The 23,127-nt window shown below is 46.7% G+C and overlaps 1 protein-coding gene across 1 annotated transcript in view; it reads right to left on the bottom strand.

Annotated features, from left to right (window-relative positions):
* LOC138567109 (phospholipase A and acyltransferase 3-like) overlaps positions 1-18,806 on the bottom strand; it is a 106,256-nt gene extending 87,450 nt beyond the window's left edge. The window contains exons 1-2 of the mRNA XM_069644989.1: positions 18,673-18,806; positions 18,082-18,244 (exon numbers count right to left, since the gene is read on the bottom strand). The gene's annotated coding sequence lies outside the window, so the exon portion shown is untranslated. The remainder of the gene's footprint in view (positions 1-18,081; positions 18,245-18,672) is intronic.
* Positions 18,807-23,127: the final 4,321 nt, after the last annotated feature.

The following is a 23,127-nucleotide window of genomic DNA, read 5'->3' as shown; positions in this document are numbered from 1 at the left end:
ACGCTGGTGCCGATGAATGCAAAGTAAATGCCCAAACTATTGGCTTCGCCAATGCTTGTTTCAATGTGCTATGACAAACATGTTCAAACTGCATTAAAATAATGGAAGTAAGGAAAGCCACAAAGAGTGGCAGGCTGGCAGATGTATAGGATTGGGTTACAAACCCTGAGGTAACTTTAGTTGTGTGTTGCCCAAGTCAGGCCCATGACAGGAAAGGTCGTCTCTGGGTGGACTGGGGACACTTCTGGTGGCAGAAATCACAGCTGTTAATATAGCTCCCAGATTGAAATTTTCCAAGTACTTACCTACCCCAGTAAAATGAATGAAAGAACTTATGTGGGCGAGGAGGGATTCTGCTGGGGAGGTGCATGGAAATATGCTAAAGGCCACATGATGGTCTTCTTGTGGCTACCTGAGGGTGTCTCAAGAGGTAAAATTTGGATAGAAGCTAAATGAAGGTTGCACTGTACTAAAGGTTAAATGAGGGTCATCTACGGGTTAAATGAGAGTGCTTTGAAGGCTAAATAAGTGAATGCCAGGGACAATATAAGGGCATGCAAGGGGTTCTTTGAGGGGGCCCTAAGGTTTGCAAAACTTCAAAGTGATGGGTGGAATGGGTGGAATTAATCAGAACCAATGGTACGTGTTCTGGACAGCCTTTGATTTAATAGTTTTTTAATAGTTTTCAGTCTGCTGCGCCATCAAAGAACAAAAACATTTGCAAATCAGTATTGGTCCCACCCCAAAAAAGGCAATCCATCCCAAACTAGTAAGGCACATCCAAGTTCTAAACTGGACATGACCCAGCAGTTACAGCTCCTATTGGATGAAGGATCAAGGCCGATTTGCACATGGCCCTCTGTAATGGTAGAGAGAGAAGAACGAAATAACAGAACAATGTATGTACAGGAGGAGTGGTCAAACCCTGATAATGTGAGGTCTGACTGGTGTTGGATTCTGGATTGTTTGCCTGGGGCCTGTACGAAGTGGGGGATTAAATTCCACACGTAGGATAAAGCAATCAAAGTGGCCTCCTGGAAAACAAAAGGGTATACTCATCTTACTAAAAAAAAGTAGAGATCTTGAGTTTCTAATGACATTGCATATAATTAATCTCCAGGAAGTCTGGTTCACAGACGCTCCCTTTTTAGATGGGTAAATGGTTCATTTTCAGCCTGGAGACCATCGCGGGAGCTGATTACAGCTATTAAGAATAATCTGTGGTGGGACAGTAGGCGGTTTCACTCTAGTTCAAGTATGTTGGCCGTAGTGCTAATGATATACCATGGGGATGATAATATGAGGAGGAATATATTGTTGATTAATATTTATTGGAATCAGATAGCCCTGGGTGAATTTTTTTAGTAGAGCAGGTGGCTGACCTTGTGCAAGAATGGTATGCATTGGGAAACAGATTTGGTGAGGGGGATAGCTCAGGGGCAATGTGTTCGCCTTAGAAGCAAGACAACGCAGCGCAACCCAGGTTCAAACCCGAACCTGTGCTTAGAAAACAATCTCTAATATTAAGCGTGTTATAAAAGAACGATTATAAATTATATAATTGTAGCAGGGGATCTGAATTGTTACTGTGCAAACAACATAAGCAGTAGGAAGTTAAACAAAGTTATGACTAATTTCAAGGTTAGAAACAATATTCCGAAATGGTAGCTGCTTATGAACAACTGGGATTTACAATGTATGAATGAGATATATGCCCCTGGTAATGAATTGGAAAAAACTTGCCACTGAAGCACTGCCTCCTCCATTATTGATGATATATTTATGTTTCAACCCATGTTAGACTGTAGCTGTGGATTTGAGATTCTAAAACCTCTCTGTGTCACGACTTGATTGAGGGCTCACCTGTTTAGGCTTTGTAAACTTCTTTTTTGATGGTTCTGGCTGCCTGTGTTTCTTGCAGGTGCGGGTCTCGTGGAGGTAAGGATGGACTTCTTCGGACGCCACACTGTCAATGTCCGTAAGGTTCCGGAATTCCTGTGTGGAGGTAAGCGGTCCGAGGGCAACCGCAAGAGCAGTCCTGGAAGGAGGGCCACGGAAGAGGTAAGTCGCAGCTGCAGTCGATGTCCGTTATGTTCCGGGAGTCCTGGGTGGAGGTAAGCGGTCCCAGGGCGACCGCAAGAGCAGTCCGGAATGGAGGACCGCGGAAGTGTTGAGTCACGGCTGCAGTCGATGTCCGATATGTTCCGGGAGTCCTGGGTGGAAGTGAGCGGCCCGAGGGTGACTGCAAGAGCAGTCCGGAATGGAGGACCGCGGAAGTGGTGAGTCGCAGCTGCAGTCGATGACCGATATGTTCCGGAAGTCCTGGGTGAAGGTAAGCGGTCGGAAGGCAACCGCAAGAGCAGTCCTGGAAGGAGGGCCGTGGAAAACAGACAGACACGGCCACGGCGAGCAAGGAAGGCACAATCCTAGGAGCGAGCGCAAGGAACAACACTCGAGTAAGGAATTGTGAGCGAATTGACATGCGCCGATCCGCAGGGGCGGGGCGCTTATCTAGGCGGACTAGAAACTATAACGTTGATTAAGGAGCTGCGCCCGCCATGTTGGGAGGGTGTTGGGCGCATTCTGGCACGCTGTTGAATGGACCAGGAGCTGAACGCTTGAGCTGAAACCCAAGGTTAATTGATGATCTCAATACCCATTTGGGAAATATCGTTGATTCAGTCTCAAGGCCAGAATGTGAGAAGTTTGTATAATTTTTTATAGATACAAAAATAAAGACCATGCAAGGCTTTCATAAACTGGCCCCACAAGGGGTAAGTGGAAGAAGTTAAGTATTCGATGCAGAGGTAGAGATAAAGAAAAGACAAATGAAAAGGATATACATATTCTTAGGAGATACACTGGGATTGGTATCTATTGGGTCAAATTAAGAGAACTAAAGTAATCATTTAAACATTGTCTAGAAGGGTGAAAAATACAAAGATATCAGGTTGAAAGTGAAAGAATGTTAAAATCATCATCCAAACGGGATGGAAGGGCCTTTTCATCACTTCTAAATGATGACCCTAGAACTCAAGCTTCACGACAGTTAAATCCTATTCCAGAGTCAGTGTGGGTGAACCATATGACCCAACTATATGCCTCCGTTAAGAGAGCTGGGAATACGGTTAATTAACAGGGGGACCATACATGGTATTTATCATTCGATTGGGAGGATATTGAATTGCTTATTCGTGCCGATAACCTGTTGCAGTCTGTTGGCCAAGACAGGCTTTCCAACTGTGTAATGAAGGCAAACCCAATGTTGTGGGCTGACATTTTGGATTTGTTATTTAGGGATATCATACTGTCTAAAAGGATTCCAGAATCTTGGAAATTTGCTATCATAATTCCAATTTTTTAAAAGGGCAATAAGTTATTGCCTATCAACTATCATACAATCACCCTGCTCAACATGAGCAGTAAGATCTTTCATGTCTCTAGCGTTGGATTCTTTAAATCAGTGAACCAGGACTGCTGAGAGATTTGACGAAATGCAGGCTAGATTCAGGAAAGGGTTAGGAACTCACCTAAATGGCTTCTTACTTTTCCTAATGATTAGAACAATGAGGCGAGAGAAGCAACCTCTCTACCTTTCATTCATAGATCTTTCTTCTGCGTTTGATAAGGTGAAAAGAGAAACACTCTGGTCTAAGTTAAGGCAATGGAATATGCCACAAAGTCGTCTACAGGTCCTGATGGCTCTGCATTCTAACACTAAGATGAGAGTGCGATTGGACTGTAAGGGCAATTTAACAAACCCAAGAGGGGTGCGCCAGGGGTGCGTATTGGCCTCCATCCTTTTTTATTTGTACCTTTCAGATATAGGTATGTGGCTGAGTCAAGCTAAAGCATTTGCGAATTCAATACTTAGCATGTGAAGATGACCTGGTGATACTTCATCAAACGCATATTGGACTGCAGCGTTCCCTTTCTTCTCTAAGTATTTTTATGGTGGCTCCTGACTTACCCATCAATGTCAAAAAGACAAAAGTAATTCTCTGTAGTTGTGGAAGGAAGAAACCCGCTTTTGTCTGGAAAATTAAAGGAGTGAAATTAAACTTGGTGAATCAGTAAGCATATTTAGGTCTTACAATATTTAGCTATCCAAGAAATGGATATAATTTTGACTGTATGAAAAGGAAATGCATAACGTTCTGTGAGCAATAAACAGGATTAATGGGGAGCTTGGAAAGGTCTCTCTTGTCCAATTAATCAAGTATTATAGAGCTACAGTGCTACCAGCGCTTCCGTATGATGTTGATCTGCTTTCCATTGTTGAATTTTCAATTTGGAAGATTTTATAAGGCCTGATTTGGAGGAGCATTTTGCACCTTCCAAATGGTATACCTGCTTCTATCATCCATCAGGAGTTGGGTCTTCTCTCTATAACATCATAGCTAGAGTGGAAAACGTTATCTTCTTATAGGAAAATTTGTTTACCTCCTCCTAACTCTTTATTTGCTAAATTAAAGACCTTAATGATTGGTAACAGATCTCAATGCCTCTCTAGTTGGGTAACATCATGTGAATTGGTGTTACAAGATCTGGCGCATTCTAGTGAATCTCTGGACTTATTCCAGCAAAAAATAAAAAAGGCTCTTTGGGAGCGGCATTTGGTAAGGACTAGGGAGGGAAACATGAGATATGCCCTATTTCAAAAGATATCATCGCTCCCGAAACCCATGATGGAATGCAAGATCTATATTAAACAATTTCCTTGTCCACTGTGGAGGAATACATTTCTATGGTTCTGTATGCATTTATTACCCACTGACGAAGTCGAGGGGGCCAGAAAGGGAGTAGACTGTTTGAAAAAAACAGATAAGATAAAGGAGTCTTTATTAACCTTGAAACACTTGTTAACGGTCTGTCCGTCTAATCTTCCTATAAGGTATAAATACAGATACATTTGTATCTGGTCTAAGATTGTACAGGGCTGATGAATTTTGGAAAGAGATTTTAGTAGGTAAACATGTTGCTTTAATTCTGGCCTCTATTGGATGCATAGAGGAAATTCTTAAATCAGATTCATTCTTCCTTGTTTGTATCTCCACTTTTACATGGGACCTTTTCATAACTGTTTATATAATATATTGTATTGTACTGTTGTGCATTATATTTATATGTATAAGGATTCACTTGACTAAGGCTCAATTTTTAATCTGGGATTTTAGATCAATTATAGGGTCATTATAAGTTTGCAGATCCAGGAAAATTGCCGGTAAACTGTGGGTGCTTTGCCTAGCTGTTCATGATGATCCTATCATTTTGGTGACAGGACCAAAACTGATGAGCATAGGCCTGTCCCTGTCTGGAATGGCACAAACATGTACAAATGCTGCAGTGGAAGCTGCCACAATAAATTGCCCATGGTTATAAGCAGTTCATCTCTTTTCAGTGTGTATATTAATGAGGGTATTTGAGGATGTGCAGAAGTGAAAATTTGTTTTCTAGTAGCTTTACGACTGTCTCCTACGAGATCTAGGATTTGCCAAAGGCAAAACAGAGGCCCCGAGGATGCATCCCGTCTAGGGTGCAATCTGGTCTAAGGCCGGCCCTGTCAGTTACAATCCACTTCTGCCTGCTCTCTGGAGCCCTGTTCTGGCTCTCGTGTGGATATCGCTCTGCCATGCCACCTGTTCTTCCTCTCACATATTTGCTATTCAGCCCAGCTGCGCGGATTCCTCTTCCTCCTACACTCCCCTGCATCGTCTGTACTGCCTGCCCTTGTATGCTGATTACAGTCCCCTATATGACCGTTGTCATGCTGCCTGCTCTTTGCCTCACAATTTACTGTGCTGTGCTACTACACCCCCTGTGCGTTCATGTCTTGGATGTGTGTATGTGTCTTGCATTGTTGGCTGTACTTTGCACGTCCTACTGTCTAATTGCTACATCACGCCTTCACCCGTCATTGCCATTTGGTTCAATCAGTTGAGCCATAGGCCTAGAAACTGAAAGGAAAAGCGATAAGCGAGGAGCTCGACCACATCCTCAAAGACATGACCTTGTAAAAGTGCATGGCGTGTGCGGCTGAGAAAATGTCATGTTGGTGGCCATGTTTTCAGTGAGTGGGAGCAGAGGGGAGGGTGGCTCCCTGTTCACTTTAGTGTTACAGTGTGTTTTATCTTTTGAAAGCTTGCCTGTTGTTAGGGCTAGCTGGGATCCATTTGGAAGTGAGAACCTAAATGTACCTTCTTGAAATCCCAATTGAATCACACTCTTGACCTGGGTCTTAATTGGAGAGTCACGGAAATAATGAATCTTGCTTCTCCAACATTGGATCGTCTATAAATTGAGATGAAATGCTCCACTGCAGGTTTGGGATGGTGAGGAGGGTATAAGTCACGGACGCTATGGGCCAACTCTGGATAAGCAGTTACATATGAGTAAAAGTGAGTTGTGTATGACTATCGCTTGGGCTCATGTTCACATTCACATGTCAGAGCAGTTGTCAGAGCAGTACAGTGGCAGTGCAAGCCCCAGCTTGATTGGAAGGAAATACTCGACTGTATCCATTATTGATTGTAATATAATTCTTTGTCTGTAGAAGCTATTTTCATGTTTCCCACAGTTGCAAAATGGATCTAATTAAATTCCTTTTTGTTTTTGTAAAACTGCTTCGTGGCTTGATACAGTTCTTAAAATCCGATTTTCTTTTGGTTTTTCTATGTGCTTATAACACAACCCTCTTTTCGCTACATGAGCCTGATTTACGAAAGCATTTTCAAACGGGAAAATCCCATTGAAAAACAGTTTGCAAATCAGGCTCAGTGTCGTTTCATCTACTTAAGGGAGATGTGCTTGGCGAACTGTTCTCTGAAACATTTAATTGAAACGGTTTAGAATGACCAGTAAACCTGGAAAGGAATTGCCTCAGACTGAGTGTGCCACTTTAAATCCCAAACTCATTCTTTTTACTACAAGTCATGCCTGTGCTCTATGCCTTTTACATGCATTAAAAGAAGCCTGGTTTGAACATTTGAAATGAGTGTCTCTCTCTCTCTTTCTCTCTGTGTTTCTTTCCCTCCCTCTCCCATTCGCACCCAGGGAAGAGCGCTCAGCCAATCAGGTGGCTGGAACAGCGGGCGAGCTTGCCTGCTGTCCAAGCCACCTTAGGCCCTTCCCGGGGTGGCGTTTTTCTTTTTTTTGTTCCCATTTCTCTGTTGCCCCCGCTTCAAAATGGCCCGCTTCCCCTCCACTTGCCTGCGGGACTGGAGCATTGCGCTCTTGTCCTGAGCTCCTCCATCTGGCCGCCGCCATAAACAGGGACATAAGGCCTCATTACGAGTCCGGCGGTAACCGAGCCGGAAAAACCGGCAGGTTACCGCCGGACCCGTATTACCATTCTGCCTCCGTGATTCCCAGAATCACCGGGCCCTTACGACCCCGGTGACCCAGAATTCCGGAGGCGGAATTGTGTAAGTCCCCATTCCCATGGAGTCCCATCGGACTCCATGGGGATTTTGACAGCCCTCATTCCAACCCAGGTGGTAAATTCCCTACTTTACCACCATGGTGTAAACTCGGTTTACATCATGGTGGATGGCGGATTTACCGCCCCATTCCAAGGTGAGTGGAGCGGTAAATCCCCAATCCCCATTTACCCTTCCCCATTCCCATTTTTGCCCCATAGGGCATAATGGGAGTGGGGAAGGCGCTAATTATGGCACCGTAAATTACGGTGCCGTAATTAGTGCCAAGGACGCTTAGCGCCTTGGTACTTAACGCCTGCTAAAAGCAGGCGTTAAGGTGGAAATCTGGCGTTAAGGGTTAACGGCGCCGACGGCGCCGTTAAACGGAAACATTGGTTCTGTCTATGACAGAGCCGGTGTTTCCATGTCTGCCTGCAGGCGGGTGGTGTAAATCTAACTCCTGCCCGCAGGACTCTTAATCAGCCGGTCTGGAAAGAATGGTGGCAGCGTTTTTACCGCCACCGTTCTTTCCGGACCGGCAGGGCCGTAATGAGGCCCATATGGTCTTAGTTCTATATGGCGGCAGCAGCCAGCTTTTTTCTGTTTCTTTTTCATTTTACATCAGGAGTTCGGCTGCGGAAGCAGTGCGGATCTCCCAATGCAACATTGTGAAAGCCATTCACACCTCGGACGAACCCCGGGGTGTGAATGTCTTTCATGCCGTGCCCTGCCTGTCAGGTGGACACAGCTTGTAACGGGCCACAAACCGAGCTGACATGAAAGCTACACTCTTTATGGAGGTTCTTGGGAAAACAGTTGTGTAAATAATAAAGCTTCCAATTCATATTCTTCAAAGCAGTTGGAAACCATGACGAGTTCTTATTTTATGCCAAACCTGTGCCTGCTGTCCTTTTTAGCGTTGCCTTAAATGTTATGCTATCTTACTAGGCTTGTATACCGTGCCACGCCACCACCAGAACAGTTTAAGAGTGCCTAGTTTTGTTTGTGGAGTGGCATAGTGGCCCCCCACCAGGGGAATCCAGACATTTGTCTGCTGGAAGAAGGAAAATAAGCGAGTAGAAAACGGAAAGTGGATGCAACAAAGTGAGGAAGGGTGTGATGCAGTGGGGGGAGAATGTTTTGTGATAGCTGCATGGCTGTGTACCTCTCCTATTAGGTAGACCATGGCTCTGCACATCCTTAAGTGTTGTGATAATTGGAGTGTGTTTCCAAGGCAGATTTGGAGAATTATAAGATAGTGCACAATGTCATTTTGGATGCAAGAGGGGCTTGAGAGTGTGCTCCGGCAATCCTGGATGTTTTGTGGTTTATTTGCCTGGGCATCTATATAATTTGCATCCTCAGGCGAAGGTAAGGGAATGGAGTGGTCAATCAGGAACAGTCAAAAAAGGCCTGGGACCTTGATTTCAACATGATACAGTGCGTGATACCCAACCCAAGCAATCGTAGCATTTCAAAACAGGGCAAAGCATAAACAAGAGTGTGGCCACATAGCAAAACATGTCACTGCTTAGCATGGCCGGCTGTAGGATTGGTGGGGCCCTGGGCGACAAAAGATGTGTGGGCTAATTTGCATGAATAGTGACATCAGTGATATCACAGAATGAGTCTTTATTACACAAAGGTATCATGGGAAGTTAAATTAGAAACCTGTTGCTATGCTTAAGGTTGTAGACAAATACACTGTAACGTCCAGTATTAGAATTGTCAATATTAATATTTAGCTTTGAGCCAATATCAGGAGTGAGGCATTTTTTTGAAGTAGCAGACTGCTAAATGCCTTGAACAGACTTCTAAATTTGGCAGATAAGGCATAGTGTGATAAAAGGATTTGCCCGGCAGCACTCGTCACTTTGATGAATTGGAGAGCAGTCTGCAATTCAGGAACTTGACCATTTCTCTTCCCAGATGTAATTGGCAGAAATACTGTTTGTAAAAGGTCTTTTTGAAACTTTGGTTTGAAAACACTATCTGTGGAAGGCATTGCAAAAATATGGTGATTGTGTTTTGCTAACTGAAAGTAACTGCTGTTTTTGCAGAAGTTTCACGATTGTTTTTATTTTTATTGTGTGTATATTTGGGCAATAGTAGCGCCCAGATGCCTACGGGCTTAGTGTGCTTTACAAATCTAAAAATAAATAAATACAAAATAAATAAATATTGTCCAAATTAGCAATATGCTTTTATTTCAGAAGCTACATATAAGGATTGATTTGACTGAAAAATAAATGATAGCAAATAATAACTAAGTTTATCAAGTGCTGCTCACTACAAAATGAGAAGGGAGCCTCATTATTGTACCCCCTGAGCCTTGATTGGAGGGGATGAGCAGCCAAAACTGTTCACCGGTGGAGAATACCAGGGGATCCTAAAGCAGAAAGTTGCTGAGATGTTATATGTTTAGACCTTCCTGTAAATCATGTGTCTTCTTTCCTATTCCTGCGGCAACATGTGCAGTAAAATGTGGGATTTGTAAATGGGGATGAGTATGGCTCCCTCGCTTCACTCAGTGTGGGAACTTTTGCCCCCATATCGAAAATCAAAAGCTGGCACCCAGGAATATATACGCACTGTAAGTGAACATATCTTGAAGTGAAAGATACAAATTTAGTTCAATTGCCCTTTCCCCTTAGAAGGAAGTGCACTAGGCAAAAGAGAATTGGCATTTCAAAAAAAGTAATCAACAATGGAAAAGTAACCTGAGAGAGGAAAATGTCCAATAAATACACTGGCAAATTATAAAAGGTGCTCACTTTTTAATCCCAGCAATATGTAGTGAAATATTCCCTGGGAAACAAAATCCCAATATGAGCATGTGCTTTGATGATAATTATATGTGTCTGCATTGCAAACATGACAACCTTGGTGAAATCCTGGTAGCCAAATGCTTGAGCAAGTTTGCTTACTTCAAAAACACCCAAGTGGGTTGTGTCCGCCCTCCGAAAACAGTTACACTATCCACCCACATGTATCCTTTACTTGTGTCCTGAAAAGCAGCACATGGCCACAATCAGGTAAAAAAACCTGCACCAGTCTCCAGGATTACAACCTCTTTTGCCACATCCTGGGTAAGTATTCAGGACTCACTTGCCCTCTCATAATTTCCCCTCCTCAATTCCATGCCTGGCTTTCAACCATACTATGCTTTATGAAAATGAATTGAAAAGTACACATACCCTAATAAGGTACCCACTCAAATATATAAATCCTGATAGAAATATGTTATGAAAAATGTGTACAATAGTGGCATTATTCCCTCATCTTAACTCTGAGACTACAAATACCAGAATGCAATTCAACAAAAGGCACATAAAATGGCTTTTGCATTTTCAAGAAGTGTAACATGTAATGTGTAAAAAGGTTACCTGTTTGTGTTTCAGGTTTTGACAAATGCAGGGTTCATATATAATGTGATGAATATATCACATTCTACCAAAATTAAACGCTTATTGGTGCGTTGAATATGAACATTTGAAAATAATGTAGCTAATTTAAAGCGGTTTTGTATGATATATTGTAATTGACCTAGAGGAGTGTTAGATTTAGGCAGCTAACTGGTGCTTTGCGTGTGCAAATCCCTATTTGCATTTCTTAACATAGAAATGTTACAAACATCTCCTCCAAAACAACGGTCTCTTAAATGGGCTATCACTTGCAAATTGCCACCATTTTAAATGCTCTGCTTGAAGAAAGTGATAAGTAGTCATTAAGGGGCCTGCGCGTCTGATGGGCCGCTCGGAGTGGGTGTGCGACACCCTGGCCTTACGCAGCCTTAGTACAGGGAAGCCGCACAGCCCCTCTTAAACAATATTCTTGGTCAAGTTGAGGCAGGCACTGGTGCCTGGGGCCCCCCTCTGACAGCTTCTGACAGCGGGGCCCTGAGCCTCCGCACAGACTGCCCATGCCTCGGGCTGGCTCTGCTGCTTAGCATACCAAACACACACAGTCACTCACTCTGCTCCAGACTCACCACTTCCAGGTTTGAAGTCTGCTGCTCTGGGGGTTCACTCTTTCAAGAAGTGAATGGAATGCACTTTTGTAGGGCAAGGCTTAGGGACCCAAGGCAAGTGGAATCCACCCTTCACACTCTTTCTTCCTTTCACCCTATGACAAATTGCTCTTTCCTCTCATTAAGAGGTGATATTTCTTCTTTCACTAAGAGGTACTAACTCTCCTGGATATAGGCAGAAACATTTGGACTCTTTCTGGCAAGTGAGTTTTGTCTCATTCTTTGACACATTTGGAGACTTTCATGAATGGAGTTTATTTGTTCCTATTTTTTACTGTGTTATTTGTTTTGTTATATGCAGGGCTAACATGCTGCCTTACATTTGCCTTCTAATTCTTTGAGACGCTGCAGTATTTTGCAAATCCCAGGAAAGAAAATAATGTAATTCATTTTGAAATAAATGCTTCAAACAAAAGAGGTTGTAGTGCTCCACGGGGTCTATGCATAGGCTCTAGGGCCAGGAGAGGGGCACTGAGAGAGAGTGATGTCCTTAAAACACCCTCTGTGGACTCACCCGCTACCTGGTTAGCCCTGAAGACCCTTTCAGGCAACAGAATGGAATGGGATGAAAGGTAATGTTGTGAAATGTGACATGTTATGTTAGACATCTTTTATACTGTGCCGAAAGTTACATGCTTGCATATTGTGCCAAATCACCACCGTAGCAGTTTTAGAGCACCCGGGCTTGTCCTTGGAAGGGCATACAGATCTTAGTCTGCAAAAAGAAAGAAAGAAAGAAAGAAAAAGCACAGGAAAGACAAGTAGATGTATCAGATGGGAACGTGAGAAGACGATGCTACAGAGGGAGCTAGAGATGCCTCCTCAGTAGATGTGCGTCTACACTATTGCACATGGCTGCCTGGTCAGGCGGTTCCAATCCTGCTCTTTGTAATTTGTATGTATCCCTGGGCTGGCCTCTGTGGGTCCACTGTAGCTCTCTCTTTTGGGTCCTTCATGTACTATTATAGCTGTTTTCTTAGTAAGTCTCCTGCATGACTCTGGGGCCTGATTCATGGACTATTTGCCCGGTACAAAGTGAATTTGCACTGCTGAAAAGTAACTTTGCACTGCCAACACAAACCGTGATTCATGGAACCGTGCAAAGTGTATATTTGTAGGGCAAAGGCTGGGCAAAGTCAGCACATAGTCACTTTTGCAGTATGAAATAACTTAGCCCGGACTTTGCACTGCAAAAATACTCTTTGCACGGTACCATGAATCACACACTACCTGTATACAACACTCTCAATACTATCTGCCTGTACTGTATAATGTATGTATGTATCTAATCTGTTTTGACTCCAAAGGCCAACTAAAATGCCTCATGTAACTAAGCTCATCACATGTAACAGCGCCACGATGCCCAAAGGCTGTTTGCGCGCTATATACATTTAAATAAAAGGGTTTGGGTCGGCAGTGGAAAGTCACTTTGAACCGAGCAAATATTCCATGAATCGGGCCCTTGGTGTCTGCAGTTTACATGGCCCGTGCAGATTTCCTTTATGCCTATGGGCGACTCTACAGCATATATACCGGACTATGATCTTGCTCAGTTCCGAACACATCAGAGGGACGTTGTAACATTGCCTGGTAACCACCCAACACCAACACCCTCATCTTCCACCCTCATACAGACCATCTGCAGGCCAACTATGCCACTGGCACCCGGCAATTTTTCAATCCATCCCTACAGATGTCAAACAACAGAACTCTACGCTTCTGTGGTGTGTGGCCCATTGAAATGTGGGCCTGTTGCCTCCTCAACAAAAGGGGCTCTGCCGGCACGTGAGAGCCAGTGCAGCAGAGCCCCAGGAAGTGGCAACTCGGGCCTGTGTCCTTTCTTGGGGGATCCGACTACCGCGTGATCACGGCCTATTGTAGCAGCCATTGGGGTGCCCCCAAGCCGAGGCTGTGGTCTGCTGGGTGCCCCCAGCGAGTGTATCCCGATCCGGTGTTCTGGATACAGCAGGGTGACCCCTGCCTTGTGGTTGCGGCGTGCCCGCAGCATAACTGTCCCGCAAGGGGATCCTGGCACTTGGTGTGGCCTGCCCTGATGACCTGTGGCGGGCCACCACATTGGCGACAAAGTGGTCGTGGGCTGTGAGGGATGCCGGAAGCCTGCGGCGGCCCAGGAAAGGGCATCGACTGTGTGGACGAGGAGGAGCGGTGCGGGCCGCGTGGAGGACGGGCGGCGTCGGCCACAACAAAGAAGCAGTGGAACGGGAGCACTGAGGTCAGTTGGAGACTCTCAAAGGGTAGAGGAGCTGCCAGCAGGCCCTCAGGCACCCATTTCGCGCCGGACAAAGGAGTCCGGTGAAAGGAGGCGGGCCCATCAAAGCCTGGTCCCGCAAAGTGACAAGGCCTGTATCGCTCGGAAAAGAGGAGGCGGGGCCGGTAAACAGCCAGGCCCGTGGCAGAAAACAGAAAAAGAAAAAGACACTGAGGAGGCCTGCAGTGGCCCGTATGGAGGGGGAGTGGCCTCCTTGCGGCGGTGAGGAGACAAAGAAAAGACTGCAGCCTGTCGCGTGGAGGGGGCATGGCCATCAAACACCAGGGCCTGGCGGTGAATAAAGAAATTACTTTTTGGCCGCAATAAAAGGAAAAAGTATTCTTGTCCTGCAGCAGCACCGGGCCTCGTGTTTGACCGCCCATCATTTAGCATCAGGTGATGCTCAGGGGGGGGGTGCCCACCCCAGGACATTCAGAGTGGTGTAACATTCTGTATTCCCTACTGAGTCAGAGGGGGGAGCAGACAGGCCTCTACAGTGGCCACAGGAAAGGGAAAGACAGCAGAGAGGCCTCCACCAACTGTTGCCCATAGCATGGACAGTGTCACAGTGCAGCCCACCCAGCATACCTGTTTACCACATCGGCCCTGAGGGCCCAGCCAGACACCAGAACAGCCCGGAGGGCCTATCCATATGCCATCGCAGTGGCTCCTCCACTGTCACCAAGGACCCCGGAAGGGTAGCTTCTCCACAGGGAGTGCTTGTGCGCCTGTTGGGGATCATCAAGCTGCTGACCGAGGATAGGTGCACACCTGCATTGGGTACTGAGTCCGCCATGTGAAGTCACCATCATGGCGGATGAAGAAAATGAAGGGGGATACCGTCAGAATGTGCAGCCGTCGCCTTTGTATCCGTTTGACATGGTGGGTGCTCCGGCCAGTCTAGGACCCCGTTGGACGGCGTGGGTGCAAAACCTAGAACTCTATTTCGAGGCTGTTGAGATCAAGAACAGAGCTAAACGCCCAATGCTTCTGTATTCAGCTGGCCCGACCGTCCAGAGACTGTTCAAAACTTTGCGGCCCAGGGATCAATCGTATGACGCAGCCATTGCAGCACTGAACGAGTACTTCATGCCCATGGTCAACCGGGACTACGAACGGTTCAGGATGAGATGCGCGAGGCAAGAAGTAGGGGAGAGTCTTGACGTATTTCATGGTAAGCGTCGCGGAATGGCGTTGTCCTGCGCCCTGGGCAACTTTGAGGATGAGATGAGGGCTCAGATAATCTACAGCTGTAGTTCGGCGAAGTTGAGAAAACAGGTCCTCAGGAAGCCAGGTCTGGGTCTGGACCGAATCCAGGCCACACCCAGGAGTTGGCAGATGTGCGTGCCTCGGCCCTGGACCTCTCAAGGCAACAGCTCAAGCCCCCCATGTTACGGGTAAAGTTGGAAGAGGTGTCGGCCGTTAGCAAGTGCCAAGGAGTTAGGCCAACAAGAAGAGGGGATTGGCCATGGAGAGAGCCAGGTGCCACAATATGCCATTAGTGTTGATGGGAGCTCCTGCACGCGCAGGAGTGCCCGGCAAAGCGGCACATCTGTGGGAGGTGCGGAAAGGTAGATCACTTTGCATGGGTGTGCCCAGCCTCACGCCGACCAGCATGGTTGGGCCATCGGCAGGAAGTGTGTCAAAGGAGGTCGCAGGGAGGAAGCCCCCAGAGTTGGGGCGGTCCAGGTCGCCGAAGAGCAAAAGAGGGGACTGTATGACTATGCCGATGAAGATGATGAGGAAACTGTGTTCTTCTTGTCCTGCAGCAGCGCAAGCGGCCAGTTTGATCCAGGCATTTTCTGGTACCCAGCGCCCGGCATCAGGCCCCGTGGGTGCGGGGACTGGAAGGCACTTGTTGTTTGCAGTGATTGAACAGTTCATCAGAGTGGTGTGCGGACTGGAATGCCCCACTGTTTGCAGTGAATTGGTAGTCAAGGGGTGGTGCGCAGACTAGATTACATCACAAAAGTAGACCCCTGTATAGGGTCGTAGTCTTAGTCTTATGTGTGCTGTGTTTTTGTTATAATAAAGGAGGGATGTGGTGTGTGGCCCATTTAACTGTGGGCTTGTTGCCCCTTTAAGAGGGCTCTGCTGGCACGTGAGAGCCAGTGCAGCAGAGCCCCAGGAAGTGGCAACTTGTGTCTGTGTCCTTTCTTGGGTGATCCGACTGCCGTGTGATCACGGCCTATTGTAGCAGCCCCGGCCAGGGTCTGCGGTCTGCTGAGTGCCCCCAGCCAGTTTATCCGGATCCGGTGTTCCGGATACAGCAGGGTGACCCCTACCTTGTGGTTGCAGCGTGCCCGCAGTGTAACTGTACCGCCAAGTGATCCTGGCACTTGGTGTGGCCCGCCCTGGAGACCTGTGACGGGCCACCACAGCTTCTACAACTTAGATACCACCCACCCTGGCCGATGCATCCTAGTCCCACTGGCACAGCAGGCTCCCATCTAGACAGAAATACTTATTTGCCCTCAACACAGACCACCCACAAAGACACCCTTCTGGAGGGCTCAGGGTACTTCCGGTCTGCATGAATCGACTCAGCAGCCAAGCTATTTTGCCTTTTGCCTCTCTCGCCACTAACCTAACCCCTGCCCTTCTCTTTCAGAGTGCCTGGAGGCAAGCAGTATAGACCCAGTCAAATATTTTCTAGGTTGTAGAGGGGATGTTGTCATAAGAGTTGACTTGAAAGACAATCCAGAAGCCATTATATATTTCTCTCAAAGCACTGGTTAACACTAACTCATCAGACAGGTGGTAAATGCACCGTGCCTTTACCTTAAAATAGAGGTTTCAATGAATTAAGGGTACAACTGTGCATAAGATTTCGGGAGGTAAACTGGTTAGACAAGTACTATTCAAAGCACGGTGCAATTAAATCCGCAATGAAACGACTCCTTCAATGCGGAAGTCTCCTGTAACACAGAAAGTGTGTCTCCTTTCTCGTTCAGTGATGAAATAATCTGAGGGGGTTTCATTTGGGGAATTTTACAGCCCGATCTGCGATGGTCACCATCTCAGAACATTTATTCATGACATTATTTGGCACCTTATAATGGCAATGGCGCTCTGATTTAATTCACTGTATAGCGCGTTGGCAAAAGTGCTCTATAAATCCAAACATATAAATAAGCAAATACATCTCCCTGAAATAGCGCTTCAAGAGTTAATCACACCCCAAATCTAGCTGATATTAAAAATATATATATTCCAATAGCGGATCAGGATGCCTCCTACAACCACAGAGGTCCCAGCAGTGCCACCTTCTGAGTAGGTGCCCTCTTTGTCACTCGGTTCTGGTATCCAGAATGTCTGCCAACCGGGCCGATGCTACCTGCCGACACCGAAAAGCTCTGCTCTGGGTGATATTGGTACACAGACTTTGCCCTGGCCGATGGAGCCATATGCAGCCAGTCTCCTTTCCTGGGACTCTCGAAGTTGCAGACAGGGCACTCCGCAAAGACAGGGTCCTTTCCAATCAGCTCTGGGAGTACTCCCATGGGCACATTTTCTTGTGCGAGGGGTCCTTTGAGCTGCGGTCTTTTTATTCTCTGGCCTGCACCTCTCATGCCAGCAACTCTTCAGCAATGCAGGTGCTCTAGGTGTACCTCTGCCCCTGATCCTTCAGCCAGCACAGTCCTTTCCTAGTACATGGGACACCCTTGGAGCACACCTGCAACTTTGCCTTACGCACTTTTAGGGGCAGTGAGTCTGCTATCTTCTTCCTGTACCCCCAGTAGCAGGTAACTCCTCCTTTTCTCCGTCTTCTTCGGGTTTCAGCACTCCTGGGCCCAGTTTCTGACCAGCTCGTTGCCGCTGTTGCACCTAAGGATGCTCGGGAGATTGGGTAAGGTGACATGAAGTTCCTTTATTCAGTTGCATCTGTAGGATCTTATGCAAGCCTCCCTGCAGGCTCAGTAAGATTCAGTGCAGACACAGTGCATGCAGACTCACTGGATCCCACTACCCAGGCTCTCTTTTCTCAAGTGACTGCCCCTGGAAGCCCCTTCAAGCATAAACATTGTAAACATCCACTCAACATTCTCTCATGAGGTCACACACCTTGCATCCAGCCACCAGGGGAATTAGATATAAAACACGATATAACACTTGGGCTCATTTCAAATGAAAAAGTGGAAAGGCCCTACCGCCGTCCCTGGCCTTTAGTCGATATTATTCAGTGTGCAAGCTTAGTTCTCCCATTTCTATATGTAGTACAACATGACTTTACAAATGTTTTCTGGTTAGCAAAATCGCGCCACCCTCGAAGACATGAACATGTAATATAAGTGGGTTTGCAGAGAACGGGCGTGGGGGCGAGGTACGACTCCCCCGTAATAAGAAACACAATCTTTACTTACTTTACAGGGCGGCCACTCCTCAGCTGTGTGTGTGGACGTGTTATATGGTTGTCGTGTGTCTTTCCTTTCGGTTTCACTTCCTCTGCTGGCTGTGGTCACTTACTTTCAGGTCCTAGCTCTTCTCTCCCGTGAACAGGGACAGGCTGCACCATCAAGGCAAATCCTGAGTGGAAAGGAACGGAAGGGAATTCAACGGTATCTTCCGTTGCCGTACCAGTTTTATTTTAATAAGGGTAGAGCTATTTTCAGTTCGTGTCGTCATTCATAACACACACTGCTGTCGCTTTTGTAACAGTGGCTGCCAACGTAGAAACATCAAAGCGCCTCGCCGCTCAGGCACCACAGACACGCATTTGTGTATTAACCAAACACATGCACTTATATACACGTCCCTAGTTCGGTAGGCTGCGTGTGCGACGCTTTGCAAGAGCCATGCGCGCGCGGCCACCCTTCCCCTCACGTTAGCTCCAAGGTGCCCGCTATTTATTTTCTCCCTTCCCAGTCATGCTCAAGGGGGATGGTTTGTTTCGAGAATAATAGTTGAAGTCACGAAGCTATTTGTAGAAGTAGCGATATAACGTTTTCACCAACCTGGAAAGATGGACTCATTCAGCAGCTAATCTCTGCCTGCACACGAAAGACAGGGCGACTGCCGTGTTGGCATAGCACTGACAGACTTGCGGAAAATAACTTGGGCGAACTTTGAACTCCTCCTGGAGGCGGATCGGGAATCGCCTTCACTTGTGCCAGGCAGTGGCTGCGGGAACTTCATTACGCGAGGGTGAGGGGAGGGGCAGGGTGGGATGCGTATGGGTGGGTAGGGCAGCATAAAAGCGGGCACCTCACCAGACTTCTGTTATTAGCGCCTCTGAAATGTACCTGTTGCAGAGACAAACCTCCCAAGTTATCCTACTGTCCATCTCGTGCATCACCCGTGGCTACCTTTCCCCTGTATGACCTTGGCAGCAGCAGCACTTAATGCTGGAGATTTGTGTATTGTATTTATTGAAGAACAGGGTGTCATTTCGTACAAAACTGCCCTACACAGTAGGCAATAAAAGAGAGCAGTGGCAGTTCCAGGGAAAGGTGCCTTTACACAAGAGCATTCTTTGATGGAATAATGTTTACCAGAGGGTGAAGGGATAAGTATGCGAACATATACCAGCGTCAGAAACCGGTGGCCATAACAATATTGTTTAACATTGTCAGCCTGTAGCCAGTATTTTTGACTTACTGCACAAAAACCCAGACTCATTTAAAGTGGAAAAGGTCGCTTTAATGTGACAGGCCAGAGCTTACAACTAACCACTTACCTGGCTCCATGGCCTTACAGACTAACAAAATATTTTAAACAACCAATTAATAATTCAACATTTTCATTTCCCCTAACAATTAAATAATTCCACTTCCTCCCTAACTATCCCTTGGACCCTACCGTCTCCTCACCACTTCTCCAGGTGTCACGGTTTCTCCCCGGGGCCATGCCCATCCAGGTACAATACCTGTTCCCCCGGGGCAGCCCGCTTGTGCAAACAGCACCACCCCATCCTTTCCCGCACCATTCCCCCATTGTGCTTCCCTCCCTCCACATCTAAAGGGGCCATGCCCCGGGCAACCCAATCAACTTCCGAACCCATAAAACTCCCCTCTACACCAATCTCCCGCTTCCTATGACCTGCAGCCAGTCTGACCTGCCACATCAGCAACAAGACATTTTGCATCACAACTTCATTAGTGCCCTAACCTGTCACACAAATCTACCACTCTTCTCGGCAGCAGGCAGGACACACGGATCAATTTCCACACACGGCGCAGACTAACGGACAGAAACGCATTACAAGGGACTCACTGCAAATCATCAACGGAGCTCTCTTAGATTCGATTCCACACCCTAGAAGAACGCACCGACTGCCATAAAAAATCTTTAAACCCAGAGTTTCATCACTAAAACTTCCAGAGTATTACCAACAGACTTCGGACCCAGGAGGGCGACATTACGTCGTCCTACATCATTTCAAGCACAGCAACCAGCCCTGCATCCCACTAAACCCATACCGGGGAGCCTGCAATATCAAGGGCGTGCCCACAAGGTTTTTGTGGGGTCACTCAATCGCCCTGAAGAAGGTGGCTTTCACGTCCCTCAAATTTGGTTACAAGATGGACGGCTGCCGAAACGTCATTTTTGAAGCAAAGGGGACTTATTGTGGTTCAGTGAGAAGATACTGCATGTTTACTTTTTCACTTAGATGTGGAACTTTCACCAATATACCCCCTGCAACGTTGGCATACAGCTAGTTGGGCTCACTTGGTCCCAATAGAACTTACCAGCACAGACATCTGTTCATTGGTAGATAGAATCTACCCAACTAAATGTAACCCAGGAATTCTTTTTTCACAAAAATACTTCTAAAGAATACAAGCTGTCGACTAATATAGATATGTGCTATATTCCTTGCACACTCTAAACACCTCTTGTTTTTTCTTTGCTTGTTTCTTATTACATGTTTTATTTCAGGATCTTTCTCTACAACACTTTGTTTAAGCTGGATTGTTTATTTGTAAATATTTTGATTTGTTGTTGTTTACAATCAAAAAAGTTAAAAATGTTTTGTATATATTTATAAGTATGTGTTTTCAATACAAGACATATGTTTTCACAGCCCTTGTAGTAGATGTTGGTTTTTTCCTCTGGACATTTTCTTTGGGTCAATTTATTCAAGATATAATCTATTAGTAAACAAAGTTAAGGTTCCTTGATATTATAAATTGGTCATGCTTTATTCAATGACAAATAATCAGGACAAACCTCTCCCAGTAGCAGAACTACTTTCTTTGTATTAGTGTATTTTGTGCACGAGTCTGCTACTTCTCACCACGGGTACACCGAATATTTGGGTACACAAATCTACCGAAACAATAAAGACCTTAAACAGAGACTAGAAACCCTGTAACCTTGACATGGAAGGTATAACCCGGAAGAACCCAACTACATGGACCTCCCCCCCTAGAAAATAAAACCAGTTACCTGACATAACCCGAAAAAGGAGATGGGAGGGCGGGTCAATCTCACGCACAACCGTTGCCTGCTTCCTGAACCTTCCCTGACCCTTTAAATACCCCCAGAGGCGCTCTCCCCGCAGGCCATCTGGCTGGCCATGTGCAGCGCCAAAATACATCCCGGGGGGAAACGCTTTGCGTTCCCCCAGGGCCTCCCTTACACATTTACAAATTACAAAGAGAGGTCCTGAGGGCAAGTGCAGAAGAGCTGGGTTGGGCGGTTAGGTTGGATAGACAGGTGGAAGGGTTTGGAGGCCTCCTACCCCAAGCACGAGGAGTTTGTGCACATTTGGAACAGTTTTTATTATTGTCTTTTATATTTGTTGTGTTTATTGAGGTAAGAAGGTGTTGCGGCCGGAAGCACTTAACAAAAGGAGCTCACTTCCTTCAGGGCAATCACAAAGCAGGAACTGTGCAATAGTACGGTGGGTAGTGAAACAATTGGCCAGTGGGTGAATAAGCAAGTGATGTGAGATAGACGAGGGATAGTACAGACAAGATACAGGCAAAAGTCACAAAGGCAGGTGGAGCAGAGAGGGGTGCAGGGAGGCCAAGGGGTGGCATGGGTGTAGATAGAGGGTGAAACTTCGAGGGTGAGGAGGTGACATTTTAGAGAGGTTCTGATGGGGTGTATTGTAGCAGAGCTTTTGATATGGGGAGGAAGGGAGTCAGTAATGAGGGGGCAAAGAGAAGCTGAGCGGAAGCAGGGGGGCAAGGGGGAACAGGGCGGGTGAGTGACATGTAGACTGTTGGGAGTGCAGGAGTGGAGGGTCCATGGAGGAGTGTCAGCAAAGTCGGAAGGGGAGGAGGATCTGCAGGGTCGGACTGGGACATAAACCTATCTCTGGGACCAAAAATAAGTGGGCCACAGTTGCAAATGGCTATTCATTTCTTTTTATGACGCTGTTTGAGTAGTAACCAAGGGGCAGTTTTTTGATAAAATGTGATGCAAATTGTGCATTTTAATGATTATTTATACAGCAACACTGGTCAATACTATTAGCCGCATAGTGAAGTAACTCATCAAACTGACCTATATTGGCAAAAAAAGTGGCCCATTTTGACAAAAAAAACGGCCACAACAGCATTTAGCATTTTTGGTTCGGCCATGTGCCTATTGCCCTACAGGCCAGTCCGACCATGGTGGTCTTAGGTTGTGAAGAGATTTGAATACAAGTAGAAGCAACAAGGAAAGGGATCTATGTTTCTTGGACAGCTAACGGGCATGCAGAAAGTGTTTGTAGTTGGACGCGGAGCGGCGAAGATCGTAGAGAGTGCGGGTGGCAGAGTTAGAGACTTTGGGGGTAATTCATAGAATCCAGCGCACAAGTGGCGCACGCGGCTGGCGCACAGTGTGCGTGTGCGACAGTCTGCGCCAGCCGCGTGCGCTAAAATCCATTTCCGAGCACAGCGTATTCATGGATTTCAACATCCAAAACCAGCCGTGGCGCAGAGTGGCGCAGCGACCCTGCAGCAGTGCCAGTTACACCCCAACCCCTCCCCGTGCACCATGCACAGCACACAAATCCCGTACATGGCGCACAGGCCCCCAACCACGAAAACGCCTGTAAAACTCCCTGTGCACCCCTCCGAATACATGTACACCCCGGCGCGGGGAGTTTCACACGCGATTGGCCCTGTGAGAGCGGGGTACGTGTATTACTGGTGTTTGCGGGAAGTTTCACACGCGATTGGCCCTGTGCGAGCGGGGTATGTGTATTACTGGGGTTCACGGTTGAGTTTCACATGCGATTGGCACTGTGCGAGTGGGTTACGTGTATTACTGGGGTGCGCGTGAACTTTCACACGCGATTTCGCTGTCAGAGCGGGGTACGTGTATTTCAGGGGTGTGCGTGAAGTTTCACACGTCATTTCGCTGTCAGAGCAGGGTACGTGTATCCAGTGGGGTGCGCAGGGAGTCCCACACGTGAATTGGCAGTGTGGGTCCTCCCAGGTGTCCCCTCTACCCCCTCCACAGCCCCTGCCGGC

Source organism: Ambystoma mexicanum, chromosome 2p (genome assembly GCF_040938575.1).
Source record: "Ambystoma mexicanum isolate Mex_15411 chromosome 2p, UKY_AmexF1_1, whole genome shotgun sequence".
NCBI classification, from domain to species: Eukaryota; Metazoa; Chordata; class Amphibia; order Caudata; family Ambystomatidae; genus Ambystoma; species Ambystoma mexicanum.
The sequence above is the reverse complement of the archived record's forward strand: the minus strand, read 5'-3'. Positions and strand labels throughout refer to the sequence as shown.